At 49.1% G+C, this 14,771-nt stretch overlaps 1 long non-coding RNA gene across 1 annotated transcript in view; it reads right to left on the minus strand.

Moving 5' to 3' along the window:
* LOC142572358 (uncharacterized) overlaps positions 1 to 14,771 on the minus strand; it is a 245,453-nt gene that overhangs the window by 183,308 nt on the left and 47,374 nt on the right. The window contains exon 3 of the long non-coding RNA XR_012826053.1: positions 8,736 to 8,821. This is a non-coding gene — a long non-coding RNA (uncharacterized LOC142572358). The remainder of the gene's footprint in view (positions 1 to 8,735; positions 8,822 to 14,771) is intronic.

Genomic DNA, 14,771 nt, shown 5'->3' on the forward strand with positions numbered 1-14,771 from the left:
CATGGCCGCAGTGGTCACAGGTGGGGGTGTCGGTCATCCCTATGCGGAAGGCATAGGCTTTAGTAAAGGCAACGCCCAACCAAAGTCGATAGAAAAGTGTGGCGTCTCTACGGCGAAGCTGTGATGGCGCTCGAAGACTTAATGTTGGATCAAGTGAGTACAGTCGCGGATTTCTTAAATGTGGCTCATTCCATTGCGACGTGGTGCACTGCCGAGCAAGCAGGCGGAGCTTCCGTGCCGCGTCAGTTCTAGAAAGAGGAATTGGGACGTGGCGCTCCTCAGTATGGGCTGAGCGGGCAGCGTGATCCGCCCGTTCATTGCTGATAATGCCGCACTGACTTGGAAGCCACTGAAAGGTTATTTCGTGGCCTGCATCACTTATATGGTGTAATGTCTCTGTAATACGGAATATTAGTTGTTCGTGCGGTCCGCGTCGTAAAGGTGACAGTAGAGACTGCAGTCCCCTTTTCGAATCGCAGAATATTGTCCATTTGTGTGGCGGTTCATCACCAATGTGATGAAGAGCAGTAAAGAGCGCTGCAAGCTCTGCTGCCGTCGATGTTGTCGCGTGGGTCGTCTTAAACTTGATTGTTGTAGCTTTCGCTGGTATGATGATTGCCGCCGCGGAGCTGCTTGGAAGGACAGATCCATCAGTGTAAATATGCGTAGAGTCACGCTAGTTCTCGTACAAATATAGTAGCGTGAGCTGTCTAAGGGCTGGTGATGACAGATCAGCTTTTTTCGAGATGCCAGGTATTGCGAGGTTGATTTTTGGCTGAGCGAGGCACCATGGAGGGATCGAAGGTCTCGCAGCCGGAGTGAAACAAGCTGGCAATGATTCATCATATGCAATTATTGTTTGGCTGAAAGATGTGTGTGGCCTGTCCGCTGGTAGAGAGGCTAAATGGTGACGAGGAGTCCTGGCTAGATGCCTTATATGGGTCCTGAGTACTTCAATTTCAATGTGGGTCTTGACAAGGTGGTCTCCAGCGATTGCTATCGTAGCCACTGTTGAAGCACTCTGAGGCAGGCCTAGGCAGATCCGGAGCACTTGACCCTGAAGACTTTGTATTGTGCGTAGATTCGTTTTGCCTGTGTTGTTTATTGCTGGCAAGCTGTATCGCAGAAATCCCAGAAAAAGCACCCTGTACAGTTGTAACATGGCACTAGGCGACATTCCCCAGGTCTTGCCAGCGAAAAACTTGAACAGGTGGCAGATGCCTGTCAACCGTTTTTTCACGTAAGATATGTGTGGGCTCCATGATAAGTCCCTGTCGATTATGACACCTAGAAACTTGTACGATCGGACCCGTCGTATTATTTGGCCATTTATCGTTACACTGTAGTTTGCCATGGGTTTGCGCGTAAATGGCACTAGTGCGCATTTCTCGGAGGAAATTTCCAGGCCTCGATTACGGAGGTAGATAGCAGTTTGTGTCGCGGCTTTCTGAATTCTCGCTCGCAGCTGTAGGCGTGTTACTGCAGATGTCCATATGCAGATGTCATCCGCGTACATGGATAGCCTGACTGTGGTTGGCACGTGCTCAAGTAGAGCAATTAGTGTTAGATTAAATAACACGGGGCTAAGAACACCACCCTGGGGGACGCCGCTGTAGCTATAATGTAGGGAAGTATGGCCTTCCTCGGTGCTTACAAAGAAGGATCGCATGGATAGATAGCTCCGTATCCATTGAAACATCCGACCACCCACTCCTACCTCTGCGAGAGCAGAGAGGATGGCTTCATGCGTAACGTTGTCATACGCCCCTTTAACGTCGAGGAATAAGGATGCGCAGAGACGCTTACGGTGTTTCTCATGTTGAATGTAGGTCACCAGGTCGACGACGTTATCGATCGATGATTGACCGCGTCGGAAGCCCGCCATGACATCTGGGTAGGTGTTGTGGTACTCCAAGTACCACTCCAGGCGTCCTAGGACCATCCTCTCCATTACTTTGCCCACACAGCTCGCCAAAGCGATCGGGCGATATGATGAGAGCTCCAACGGCGACTTGCCAGGCTTCAGCAGTGGAACAAGGCGACTTGTCTTCCAGGTTGTTGGTAGCGTGCCATTTCTCCAAGATTCATTGTACACCTCAAGAAGAACCCCTCTCGCTCGCTCCCCCAGGTGACACAGAGCTCGGTAGGGAATTCCGTCAGGTCCTGGCGCTGATGTGCGGCTACACAAAGCTAATGCTGCCTTAAGTTCGTGGATCGAGAATGGTAGATCCAACCGATGATCACGTGGTGGCGGACAGCTGCTCGAAGGCGATGGAATGTTGGTAGCTGTGAGTTGGCCGGATAATCTGGCGCAGAAATCCTCTGCCACGTCAATCTCCGATCTCTTTTGAGAGAGGGCAAGTGCCTTGAATGGGAATCGCTGTACGGGAAGTGTCCGCAGTCCGCGCACCGTTCTCCATAGTTGCGATAAAGGCTTGCGTGGATCTAGCGACTCACAGAAGGCAGCCCAACGTTGCGATTCGAGCTTGTCTAACCGGCGCTGTATCTTCTTTTGCGTGCGCCTGGCGGTCCGTAGATCGTCCATTGTTTTCGTACGTCGGTATCTTCGTTCAGCACGTCGTCGGATTGCTCGAAGTCGTTCTAGTTCCACATCAAAATCATTAAGTTTCGAGGAGCATGTTACAGTACGCATAGTGTCTTGCACCACGCTCTTGATTGCCTCTTCCAAGTCGAAAGATGGAGTGGCGTCGCAGTGTTCTTCCATAATAGACTGAAATTTAGGCCAGTCCGCTCTTTGGATCGTATCCCGTATTTTGGAAGCGGTCAATCCTCTGATCTTGATGTACGTGGGGATATGGTCGCTTCCGTGCGTCTCTATGTCCGCAAACCACCCTGCACGTCTGACTAGGCTTCGTGAGACGAAAGCTAAGTCAAGACAGCTGCTGTACGTGGAGCCACGTAAGAACGTAGGACTTCCATCATTCAGCAGCCAAAGTTCATTACTGGAGGCGAAAGATACCAGAGCTCTGCCTCTTGTGTTGATGATCGGACTTCCCCAAAGTGTATGATGGGCGTTGAAATCTCCAGTGATGACCCAGGGATCGGAAGTTGAGGAAAGAATGTCTCGTAGTCTTTTGCAATCAAATCGACTTGACGGAGATAGGTAGGCGCCTACAAAAGTGAAGGGCAGATTCTTTTTCCTTACGTTTAGGCACATATATTGATTACTGTCATTAGGTGGTACAGGCTGATGAGTGTAGGTGAGGTCACGGCGAATAAACACCAAAACCTTACTGTTTTCATAAACAGCTGACGACATAAATGATTCATATCCAGAAAGCCTGATTTTGTTCGATAAGTTCGGCTCGCAAATGACGATAATGGGAAACATATTGGCGAACACGAAGCGACGGAAATCCGAAAGGCGCGCTCTGAGTCCGCGGGCATTCCACTGAAAAATAGCTTCTTGTCGGACCTCTTCCCTAAAAGACCGTGGCTGTGGGGCCATGATCTACTCAAGGGTGGCAAGCACCGGACTCAGAGCGTCCAGTACTTGAAGCGCACTTCTGGCAGACGGTGTGTGCATGTTGCTTAGCAACACCCGAATGACATTCATTAAAGGCCTAATAAGTGCTATCACTTGCTCATCTGTTTTCCGCGACTCCTCGGATACAGCACCTTGCTGTACTGGGGGCGGCTTCTTCTGCGGCTCTTCTGGCGGTCGTGTACGCGGAAGTGGCGGCCATTCCTTTGTGGAGAGAGATCTGGCAGTTTGCTCCCTTCCAACATTGGTGTTCGGAGTGCTGGAAACGTCCGCTGATGATGATGCTTGACGAGGGGACTTTTCCTGAAAGCTTGACGTTTTCCGCCGTGAAGACCTTCGTCGGTGACGTCGTCTTCGCCGTACTTTCACAGCGGCCTCTTTGTGGGTAGAGTTGTCTCTCACCATTTGTTTAAGAATGGTGATCTCTTTCTTGATCTGGGGACACTCTTTGGAAGAGGCGCAGTGATCACCTTGACAGTTAGGACACTTGAACGTGGTTGCGCTGCAGTTGTCTTCTGAGTGGGGTTCGGCACATCGAGGGCACACGGCCGAATTTCTGCAAACACCCTTCACATGTCCAATCTTCTGACAATTGAAGCATTGCATTGGTCTTGGAATAAATGGTCGAACCTGGTGGCGAAAGTGGCCGACCTTCACGTAGGGTGGAAGGCAGTCGCCTCTGAAGGTTATCCTCACACAACGTGTGTTGCCGAGGCGACCAACACGCACAATCACGTTGTGTTCGCTTGCTGGTTTTATGAGAATTGGGAGGTCTGCATTAGATATTTCATTGTCAATGTCATAGATGACTCCTGTTATTGTGGCACCATTCGTTGGCACGATGGATCGGACCTTGATGTTTCCCAGCTGCGTTACATGTTGTAGTATGGTCAGTGCACACGGGTTCATCACATCGGTTGCCAGGATGTTTCGCCTAGTATTTATCCTAACATCCTTGATCTCATTTGGCACGGTGTTTTCTAGATACACGGAGAGTGCTTGCCTGTTGAGAACGCGCAGGTTGTCGGTAGCGTTCTGTGGCACAAACAGGATGGAGTAAGGCCATCGCTGAGGAGCTGTTTTCACAGTGTTCGAGCTGGACGCCGAAGATGAGTTGATAATTCTTCGTTTGGCCTTGCGGTACTGGACAAGTCGAAAGCTGTCTTCCGAGGACTCGTCACCTGATGCGCAGTACAGCTCTGTGTCCTCGCTACCACTCGACGTATTTCCTCGCTTCCTCGAACCGATGTCCGCAGGTGAACGGGAACCGGGAGGATCCTCGGGGTGTTGTACATCCATCACCGCGATGGAGGGGGCGGTAGACCCCACAGGTGCAGTAAGAAGTCCAGAAAAACACAGAGACGGGCGAGATGTGTTCCGCAAGAGAAGCACTTCGTCTTCGGCAAGCACCATGCATCGCCTTCGTCCTCGTTACATCGCTGCGTCATCATCGAGGAGTGTGCGTCCACCTAATTTCGGATTCCTAAATATTGGCGTATCTGGGGAACGATGTAACGCGTGAACATAAACATTGTACGAGAATATACGTTTCATACAAAGAAAATAAACACGGTTGTGCGCGTCGCATTTAGTGGGAGAGCCAGACTCTTAGATTGATGTAACTGGAGCTCAACAAGTGCCTTTCGTTTTTGGTCGTACCATCGTGAGCTTCAGTATGAACGCAAGGCAGGGCGCGTCTACAAAGCCTGAAGAAAGGACACGGTAGGCTTAGGAACGCTTCTTATACTCGTGCAATACTTTCAGAAAGCGCTAAAGCTAAAGCGTAGCCATCATCAGACGCTGTTTAAGTATGGTCATTACTCTAGTTTATTAATAGCAGGTACACTTGTGATTTCAGCGACATGCCCTGGTCTCTAAAGAGCTCCTGGCGTTCTTGTCAGCTACGTACATTCATCTGTCAAACTGCTTGCGCCGGATTTTCAGCAACACTGTTGTCTCGAGTTTGTGTTGGATTCATAGAATGGTGTCTGGAGAGCGCAGCAAACATTTACGTTCGATGTCCAGGAAGCATGCAGATTGTCCTGCTTGTGCAGACTTACGTTAATTCTTCCAGTAATTTAATAGACGAGCTTGCTTGTACTCACTTTGCCATTCAACTGCAGGTAATATTTTTAGCCCTGGCTGGGAGCATTAGCGGTTTCCTTTGCCGATACACCCATAGAGAGCGAATTACTCGCTCTGTGAACTGTATTTAATTTCATGTCTTCAACTGTGAACGTGCCCCGTTTATTTCAATGCGCATCGTGTATCACGTGTCGCTTGCCGCGTTGGTTCACGATGGGTATTCGTCCAGCTTCGCGACACTTTTTATACGCATGTCACGCAGGCGCGCACGAACCACTTTAGAATAAGGGAGGGCGAGACATCCTCAGGGAGTTCAAGCTCAAGGAAGTTGTGGTCGTGCCACACGGCCAATAACCAGTTATTAAAGGAAGCCATGAGATGCGCGTTTTTGTACAAGTATGTAATTTCTTATTACGCTCACGGCTATTATAGTTAACGCTCCTTCCATGAAACATACATTATTCAATATATTTGATGCGAAAAACATACAATTCGTTTAAGATCAAAGTGCGCTTGCCAAACATAGCAGTGCTGACAGCGACGTTAGCCACCCTGTACTTATATATATTTTTGTTTGCGGCGGGGTGAGTAGGCTCCGCTTTCTGTGACCCGAGCTGCTGCAAACTGTACTCGAAACGCAACATTTTGTGCACGACGATCTCGTGAGTTTTTCTTTTAACGCGACAACGCTAAAGGCACCTCACTAGGTCACATAGCAAATTTGGTTTATACGCTGGATGTTCATACGTGCCCTCTAGGGACCGTCCTAGCAAGAATTTCAAATTGCTTCGTTAATAGCCGAGATATAAATATTTCAGTGTCATGAACCCATAATTTCAGGAGGCGGGGGGCGTCACCGCCAACATAACGCTCTCTCCACTTACCTCCGTCTATACTCGCTGATAGCTTTCTGTGGCTATGAAGGGAGAGCTACGGAGGCAAAGCACGCACAAGTGAGAGCGCTTCTGAAAGGAGTCCCGTGTTTTCATTCACGCTAGAGCTGGGGAAGAGAAAACATAAACACCCTATTAGCAACAGTTAAGTAAGACAAAACACACGACGAGTGTACAAGATTACTTATCTTGTGGCCTTTAACTTCCGTGTCTGGACAAACGTGAAACCGTCGCACGTGGAAGCTGTGCCGATTCAGCGTTCGCTCTGAGCAACCAAAAGCACTGTCAAACGCTGGCGCAGTATACTTGGCGCGGTAACACATGTGAAGGAGACACACGCCCGTAGTTTCCACTTCATAGCCACGGAAAGTTATCCGCGAGTAAAGCCTCAGCAAGCGAAGTTCCTTCCCTGCGCTATCCCATACCGGAGCCAGGGATCGCGTAACGCATACGTCATTGGCTCCGCCTTTTTCCTTTTTTTCTCAATTTTCTTTAGCACGGTGCACGTTCGCTAACGGCTCCTCACGCGAGCTGTTGGGTTTGTCTCGCTTAGCACAGCGCACGATTTCGAGCGCTGTGCACGAGAACACCTGGTGTTGCGTTTCGCCTGCGACACGTGGTTTTGCCGGCGCGACTGCGGCGGGGCGGCAGACATTTTGGCCCGATCGTCGTCGCCGCAACGCTCATCGGCAGGTGTTTCCAGGCGCGACTGCGGCGATGCGACCGCAAAGGATCACCCTCGCATTCCAGTCATTGTGCCGGAACCAGGCGCTGCGAAAGCAGGGATCATCCTCTCATTACAGTCATTGTGCCCGACCGGCAGCGCTACAACAGGGTGCTACGAGATCGTGCTCGACATGGTGCTACGGCATCGCTACAACAGGGTGCTACGAGATCGTGCCCGACATGGTGCTACGGCATCGCTACAACAGGGTGCTACGAGATCGTGCTCGACATGGTGCTACGGCAGCGCTACGACAGTGTGCGTCACCATTAGCCCATTGTACATTCACGTGCTCGTCTTTTGAGGGGTTCCTTCTTGCCCTCAACTGCGAGAGTATAAAAACAGCTGCCCCCGGACGCCAAAAGGAGGGCTCCGATTTCTTCTGTTGAGTGAAGTGCTCTCCCGTCTCTCTACTTCGGTCAACCTGACCGCCAACTCTTTGCGATGTTAAAATAAACAAGTTGTTTTGTTGTTACCAGTCGACTCATGCTTTGCCGGGACCTTCGGATGCTTCCAGTTGTACCCCAGGCCGCCAGGCCAACGCTACCCTTGGGGCTTGCGACCCAGGTACAACCACGGGCGTCAGCGCCGAGTTCCCAACAGATCGTACCAGCGGTGCGATCCAAACACTGGTTAACGGTATACGTCAGTGCTACACGAACTACATGAACACTGAGGCAGACGCAAGCGCATCACAGAGCACAATCGCACGCTGGAACACGCTAGTAATTAGTATAGTTTCGGCGTCTGCGTGCGCTACTGCACGACGTGGGAACAAGCAGACGAACCGGAAGCGCATCTCGCGGCCAGGATTCGGTTGCGCGACCTCGTGCTTTGCAGCCCAACATCGTAGCCACTAGGCAACCACAGCGGGTGAGCACTCAAAGAAGATATATGTTGCGGGGTCATAAAAATCGTCGCAATCTTGTCCCCCTAAGATTTAGTACGTGCCAGGTTAACTTTGTCAGCATGCCCAAGCTGCTTTTTGCTAGCGGCGTCACGACGCGGCAGTGGCGGCGAGCGTGCCTCAGAAATATCCCCAAAAGTTGTGAAATTGATTACAATAATGTTGTGGGTCGGAGAAAGCATCACGAACTTGTCCCAGTAAGGTTCACTTCATGCGAAACTAACTGCGTCACAGCGCCGAGCTGCTCTTCGCTAACTGCGTCACAAAGCCGGGTACGGCGAGCCTGCCCAAAAACTACTGAAATAAGTTAAAACTATGCTGGGGCCCATAGAAAGCGTCACAAACATCTCCCAGTACGAGTCATTTTCTCAAATTTACTGCGCCAGGACGGCCGAGCTCTTTTTCGGTGACTGCGTCAATCTCGGTTTCGTGCCGTAAAAGCCAAAATTGCTTGCAATGCGGCGCAGACTCCGAAACAATCCAATAGTCCAATAGCGCACTGGTGCCGTGTAGAAATGCAGAAGAAACGGAAGAATAGGCCGGGAGCCCAACTAGCCAGGTTGCATCCGCAAAAGAAAGGATGAGATAAAAAGAGACAGGTCGCCGAACAGGCGAACTTACATTCACAGCCGGTCCCGCTCGCTTCGATGTCGTGTCTGGCACATGACGCTTGCATGATGCGCGTCTGGCATGTCATTAGCTTCTTGCTAGGTAACGTAAGAAAAACAAGACTCCAAGTGTAACTTCAATTACACGCAATACTTTTTAGTTTTAACGGGAAACAGTAAGAACATTAATAAAACAATGTCTGTTATCTTCATTTCCCATCATATTTTTTTACGATGCTCACGGTAGCTAACGGGCGGCATTAATTCTAACGTGACGTTTTTCCGGTTGCTATTATTCTCCGTATGTACCCGCTTGTTGAATTTGTTGAATAATGCACTTATTCATTCAAGACTGCTACTGCATATTTGTATGGGATACAACGACCCGAACATATTACAGGAAATTGATAACCTTAAAAAAAACGAGTTATTCACCTATATGCAAATTACTATGGCTGTTTATCACAACTAACCACAGCGCCATTATTCAAAAAAATATGACATACTCGGTGCGGACAGCATATACTATATGCGACTTGCTCTAGAAATCCAAAAGAGGAGCCCTAGCGCACATTGTATTGAACGCAACCTTTCCGGATACTTCTTGCGACACAGCACACAACGCATACCAACAACAAGGACAAATTACGGAAGACATACATTCGTATATCAGTCCACAAAAATAATGAACAGATACAGTGAATCTATATCGTTAAATACTTCTGTAAGGACATTTAGAAAGAAATAAGACAATGGTCAACTAGAGAAGTCATGTAGTTTAAGATTTAATAAGTGAGCTTATTGAATCAACAATGTTTCTGCCATGAATTACATATGATTTCTTTTAAGGATCCACGTGATATCAGTTCATGTAATATATTTATTTTTGTATTCACGTACTTATATTTATACGCATCCACGTCCGGTTTTCCAATTTCATTTCTTTTTCATTTTGTTGTTGATTATTCTAACAACCAGTTAGGATGCATGATAATTTTTTGCGTATGCTGTTGATTTATAATGCTCTACGGATTCGATAACGTCTATATATACAATAAAGTATTTCTGTAATTTTAGAACTATATTAGAATCCGAAATGTTTCTTTGTATTTAGACGCGTGATGTACACCGCATTATTAATCTGATGGTATTTGAATGCGACGACGATAGACAGTGTTCCTATACATTTTCGCAACACTCAAGTCTGGTGTAACTTATAAAATTGTGCATATCTGTCTGATCTGCTGTCTAACTTGTCGCTCACGGGGACTGAGACCTTTGTCAAGCTTTGTGCCTTTAGTCTCAGGCTAGCCTCGTTTGAACGAAACAGGAATAAAATTCGACTCAATTCGATTCGATTATTTATGGTGACCACGTTTACATGAACTAGCCTCCCACGTGTCTGGACAATGGCGGCACACAGCGTCGAGCCGAGAGATCCAACGCGTTCGAACTGAGCTTCTGCTTCCCACTGCGATCTTCACTAGTCTTATCACTACGACGAGGTTGCACGTCATAGAGCTTGTCTTGGCCTTGACCTGACACTGTTCCCGCTGCCGGCGCCTAAATCGCGACGTAACATTGGTCCCGCGCTAGTCTCGGCGCTGGCACGCCTGACTCATAACTGCGAGTCGGCCTAGTTGGAACAGATTCATCTTAACACTTTTTGTGCGCAAACAAACAGGGACGAAGGATAGGGGCAACACAAGGACGAGCGCTCGTCCTTGTGTTGCCCCTATCCTTCGTCCCTGTTTGTTTGCGCACAAAAAGTGTTATGACGCCTGACTGGTCCGCGTTTACACGCGCACTGCAAACGGGTCGGGCTGGGTCAGCCATATCCATGCATTCGGGTTGACTGAGTCCTTCTCGACACTTGTTCAGCCCAAGCGGCCAGCGATTACATAAACTCGACAGGCATATTCCAGCGCGACGAGCCGCCTCAACCCCGTTCTGTCGGGTTCACGTAAACGCCCTGAAAGAGGAAACAAAACATGGCACCAAGCGGTCTAGGTCGAGAGTATTGTGCAGCAGCAAGCATAACTGCTGCTTAATTGTGCTTGAACGTTTATTTAATTCAATAAGAATGTTGTCAACGCGCGTGACAAACTCGTGACCCACAAGCTGGCCAAGCCCAGTGTTCAACCCGTCGCTTCCCTGGTTGCAGCCTCAGCATGTCTGCGATGGGTTTGTCATGCTGGATCCTGCCGTGTCTCAGAGCCTCATCACAATCTAAACCTTCAAGTAAGAGGTTATGTTGTGCATCCTCCCAACTGACGTCCTTTGCCGCCAGCCCCTGGACTTTGCGAAATACAAGCACATATGACAACCTGCAGAGGAACGTGTTGACCAGTTGGTAATTTGGTCAGCACGTGCCTCGGCCTTCTGACCTCTCGACGCAGCCCCCCGACACCTGGTGCTTTCGTCGAGGTAACTGCTCCGCTACCATCAAAGCGAAAAGCCACACGATGGGTCACCTCGAATCGTGCCGTCGACGCCCCTTAAATCTTCGGTCCTGGAGAGCGGTTCGGACGAACCGCAACTGCTTGTCTGAGCGCCATCATGGTTGCATCGCGTCGTGCGAGTTCGCGCCTGCTTCGCCGACTCCACCTCACGAATACCTGCCTGGTGTTTTGTACACGCGCTCCCATGCGCCAGCGACTGACGGAGGTTCAGCTACCATGCAGAGTCAGCTCGACCCGCACGGTCGAGTAGGCCTCCTGTGGTACCAAGAGGTACTAGGTGACCACAAGGATCACACACGAGTTCATCACAACGGTAGCGACACCACCGCTCGCTCTCCACTCTTACCCAGCATCTCAGAGGATTCTCTGGCGCCAACGCCACTGCACCCAGCCCTTAGATCGCTCATCCCTCTCGCTGTCAACAATCCGGCACAAACATCGTCAACGCTGCAGTGCGGTCTGCCGACGATGTCCGCAGAGGACGCTCTGGAGACACGCAGCGAGGCTGTGCAGGCGAGAAGTGCATAGCTTCTCACACGCTCACTGCAACGTACTTCCACCTGCACTCTCACGTGGGTGTGCCGACACATGAACCATTCGCCTCTCGCGGACAGCCCTTACCGCGGCAACGATCTCGGCGCGCTCGCAATAGCCAATTCCGCCCCCCTGAAGCATTTCTCGTGCCGTGGGCGCTCTACTCAATACGATCTAGACTACACAAACAAATTTGTTGTAAGTAATGTACATATGTTTTTGTAATGCCTCGCGTCACACATTGTAAATAGTCACATCTACTTTCTGTTCGCTCCAATCAGTTGATCTTATGCACTTGTGGGGCGTCATTCTCTCGGTTGCTTGCCTTTCATGTTTGGCACTAAGTGCGCCATTTCCCTCCTTACGTTATTGAGCCGCGCTGTGGGAGGAGAGAGGAGGGGGGCGTGGAGAGAGCGCTACTGTAGCGCCGCCACAAGCGGCCGCCAGCAAAGACGATGGTCGGCAGGCAACGAGCTAAAACGTTCGCACTGACCGGGCCAAGACGATGACATGATGTTCTTCTGGCCAGCCGCAGCAGGAAATTACCGCCGCTCACTATAAAACGGCTCGCATGTACTGGCCACCTACAAACATTAGCGGCTTGTCATATTAGTAAAAAAAATGTTAGTAATGTTATTAGTGTAAACAAGCAGAATACGAGAAGCACTAAAAAAGAAAGCCAAAGTTACTCACGTTAGCGGCATATATACCTGTCCGGCGCGCAGGCTAGTGAGAACGTGATAGCATTGTCATTACGTCTGCCTAGAGAATTTAGCTTATGTTATGTCTGCAGATTTTTATGCCACCTAACTATTTCACCTGTTTCAACATAGCAGCTTTTAATCTCGCCCGAAAGATGAAGAGGCGAAGCGAAACCCTTTTTCTGCGTCCAGAGTTGATGTATGCAGCTTAAACCCTCTCTTGCCCGCAACCTAATCGAGCACCAGCCTAGTGTCGCCCGCCACTGCACAGGCTAGGAAACGCGGAGAATTACGCTCCTTCACCGGCCGCCCGTTTTCCTACAGAAACCACACAGTAAATTCTCTATACTTCCCGAGAACGGCACTGTGATGGTGATGACGAGGTGGGGTAATGAGGTCATTGAGGCTGAACGGCAATACAAAGCATCGGACGACGTGAGATATGAAGTAATGCGGGTACGCAGTTCAAGCTCTTGCGTTCGCTCTACTTATTGAACCGTGGTGGTTTGTTCGAGTCTTGCTTTTCATGTCACGTGCTCATGTCACGGCTATAACGGTTACCCGTAGTTTGTTGGAGTTGAAATGCCTAAATGGTTCACTGGAACGCTTTAGTTCGGCACGGTACTGAGCGGCGGTAACAAGAAATGTAATTTCCACGCATTCTGTGTGCGACATCTCACCGCGTCGCAGGGTCCATTTTCTGCTGCGTGATGACCAAGTCATTATTAAGACTGGGAAGTGTTCCATACGGTTGCCAACGGCAACAGTGCTTTTGTTATATGGCCATAATAATATCTTGGCTGTCGCGAGGCGTGTAAATGACTGCACGCCGAAAAGGAGGTGGAAAGACGCGCGTAATGGTTTTGCTTTAAGGTGCGCTGAGAGACAAAACTACCCGGATGCGGACATCACGACGAAGCTTCCGCTCTCATTTCATTTTCATGCGTGCTTAAGAAGCGGATGTTAGGACAACGCGCCTGCTTCAGCATATATATATATATATATATATATATATATATATATATATATATATATATATATATATATATATATATATATATATATATATATATATATATATATATATATACCGTTAATATTTTATGCTTGCTGCCAGACTATGGCCTTGCGCTCCGCCCACAGAGCAACCACTACAGCTCGCTCTCTTCTCTTTCTTCGCCTTTCCCCCAGTGCAAGGTAGCCTACCGTACGTGCGTCCAGCTAACCCCCCTGCCTTTTGTTGTTTTTCTCTCTCTCTACAGGTACACACTCACGATGGTACCGGTAAATACGCATTCAGTCAGTAGTTCCCGTGACCTTGCACCAAATCGGGCACTGCAACAGGTTTGTAGATCAACACAGATGGCCAATACCTGAGGACGACGCACATTTACCGTATTTAACGAGAGGCACATGGTTGTACTAAAGTAGACTAAAGCAACGCTAAACACTGTTTAGAGAACGAATAAAAAAATATACAATACGCTCGTAGGCGTGGAAAGTAGTAGTTGATCGATGATCACTAACTTATAATTCAGCCGGTATCATCAAGACGAACTCTGTGCAAAGTTTCCTTTCATATCTAGATAACGTCAAGGAGGGATTTCAACGCTCCAAATATGTTATGCCTCCATGCTAGGTATAAGACGCTAATTAGATGCTCCCCTTACGGGGCACCTAGCTGTACTTATACGCTGCGGTCATGAGAAGGCCCCAAACCGATTAATTAAATTGCGAAGGTAAATCAGTACGATTTCTTTCTAGCCATGAGAAAGCATGCTTCAATGCATTCTTAACTTGATAATGCCAAATAGATCAGGAAGCCGATCCTGCGGTTTTCTCCGTACACTTTTTCCTGCGTTTTACACATGTTCATTAGATTTCTCTCACCTAGACTTCCTGTCCAGGGAATCACATAAAATGGCATGGTCAACTGCTCGTGACGTGTTTCTGCAGCCTTGTTTCTGTTTGCGCCGCTTCCCGCACGTGCTTGACGTGGCGGCCGGTAATACTATCGCACCGACTGGAGCAGGAAAATGATTTCGCCATCTCGAGATGACCAGACTACCATGCCGGCGTGCGACAAAAGAATAAACGGACACGGAAGGGCTAAGAAGCAGAATGAAAACGGGATATTCCCGTAACGACACGATATCCACGATGTCAATTCCACCACGCGCAGTAATTTCGGTCGCATCCGAACCACGTTACTTTCTCGTTTCTTTTCCTAATACGCGTCGCCGCTGACGCGTGAACAGCCCGGCGGATCACTATGACAACCTGCGTCCCGTTGCTCGATAAATCCGGGCCTTTTCGCTGCTTTCTTGTTCGCTCTCCATCTGTGCTTATCGA

Source organism: Dermacentor variabilis, chromosome 2, assembly GCF_050947875.1.
Source record: "Dermacentor variabilis isolate Ectoservices chromosome 2, ASM5094787v1, whole genome shotgun sequence".
NCBI classification, from domain to species: domain Eukaryota; kingdom Metazoa; phylum Arthropoda; class Arachnida; order Ixodida; family Ixodidae; genus Dermacentor; species Dermacentor variabilis.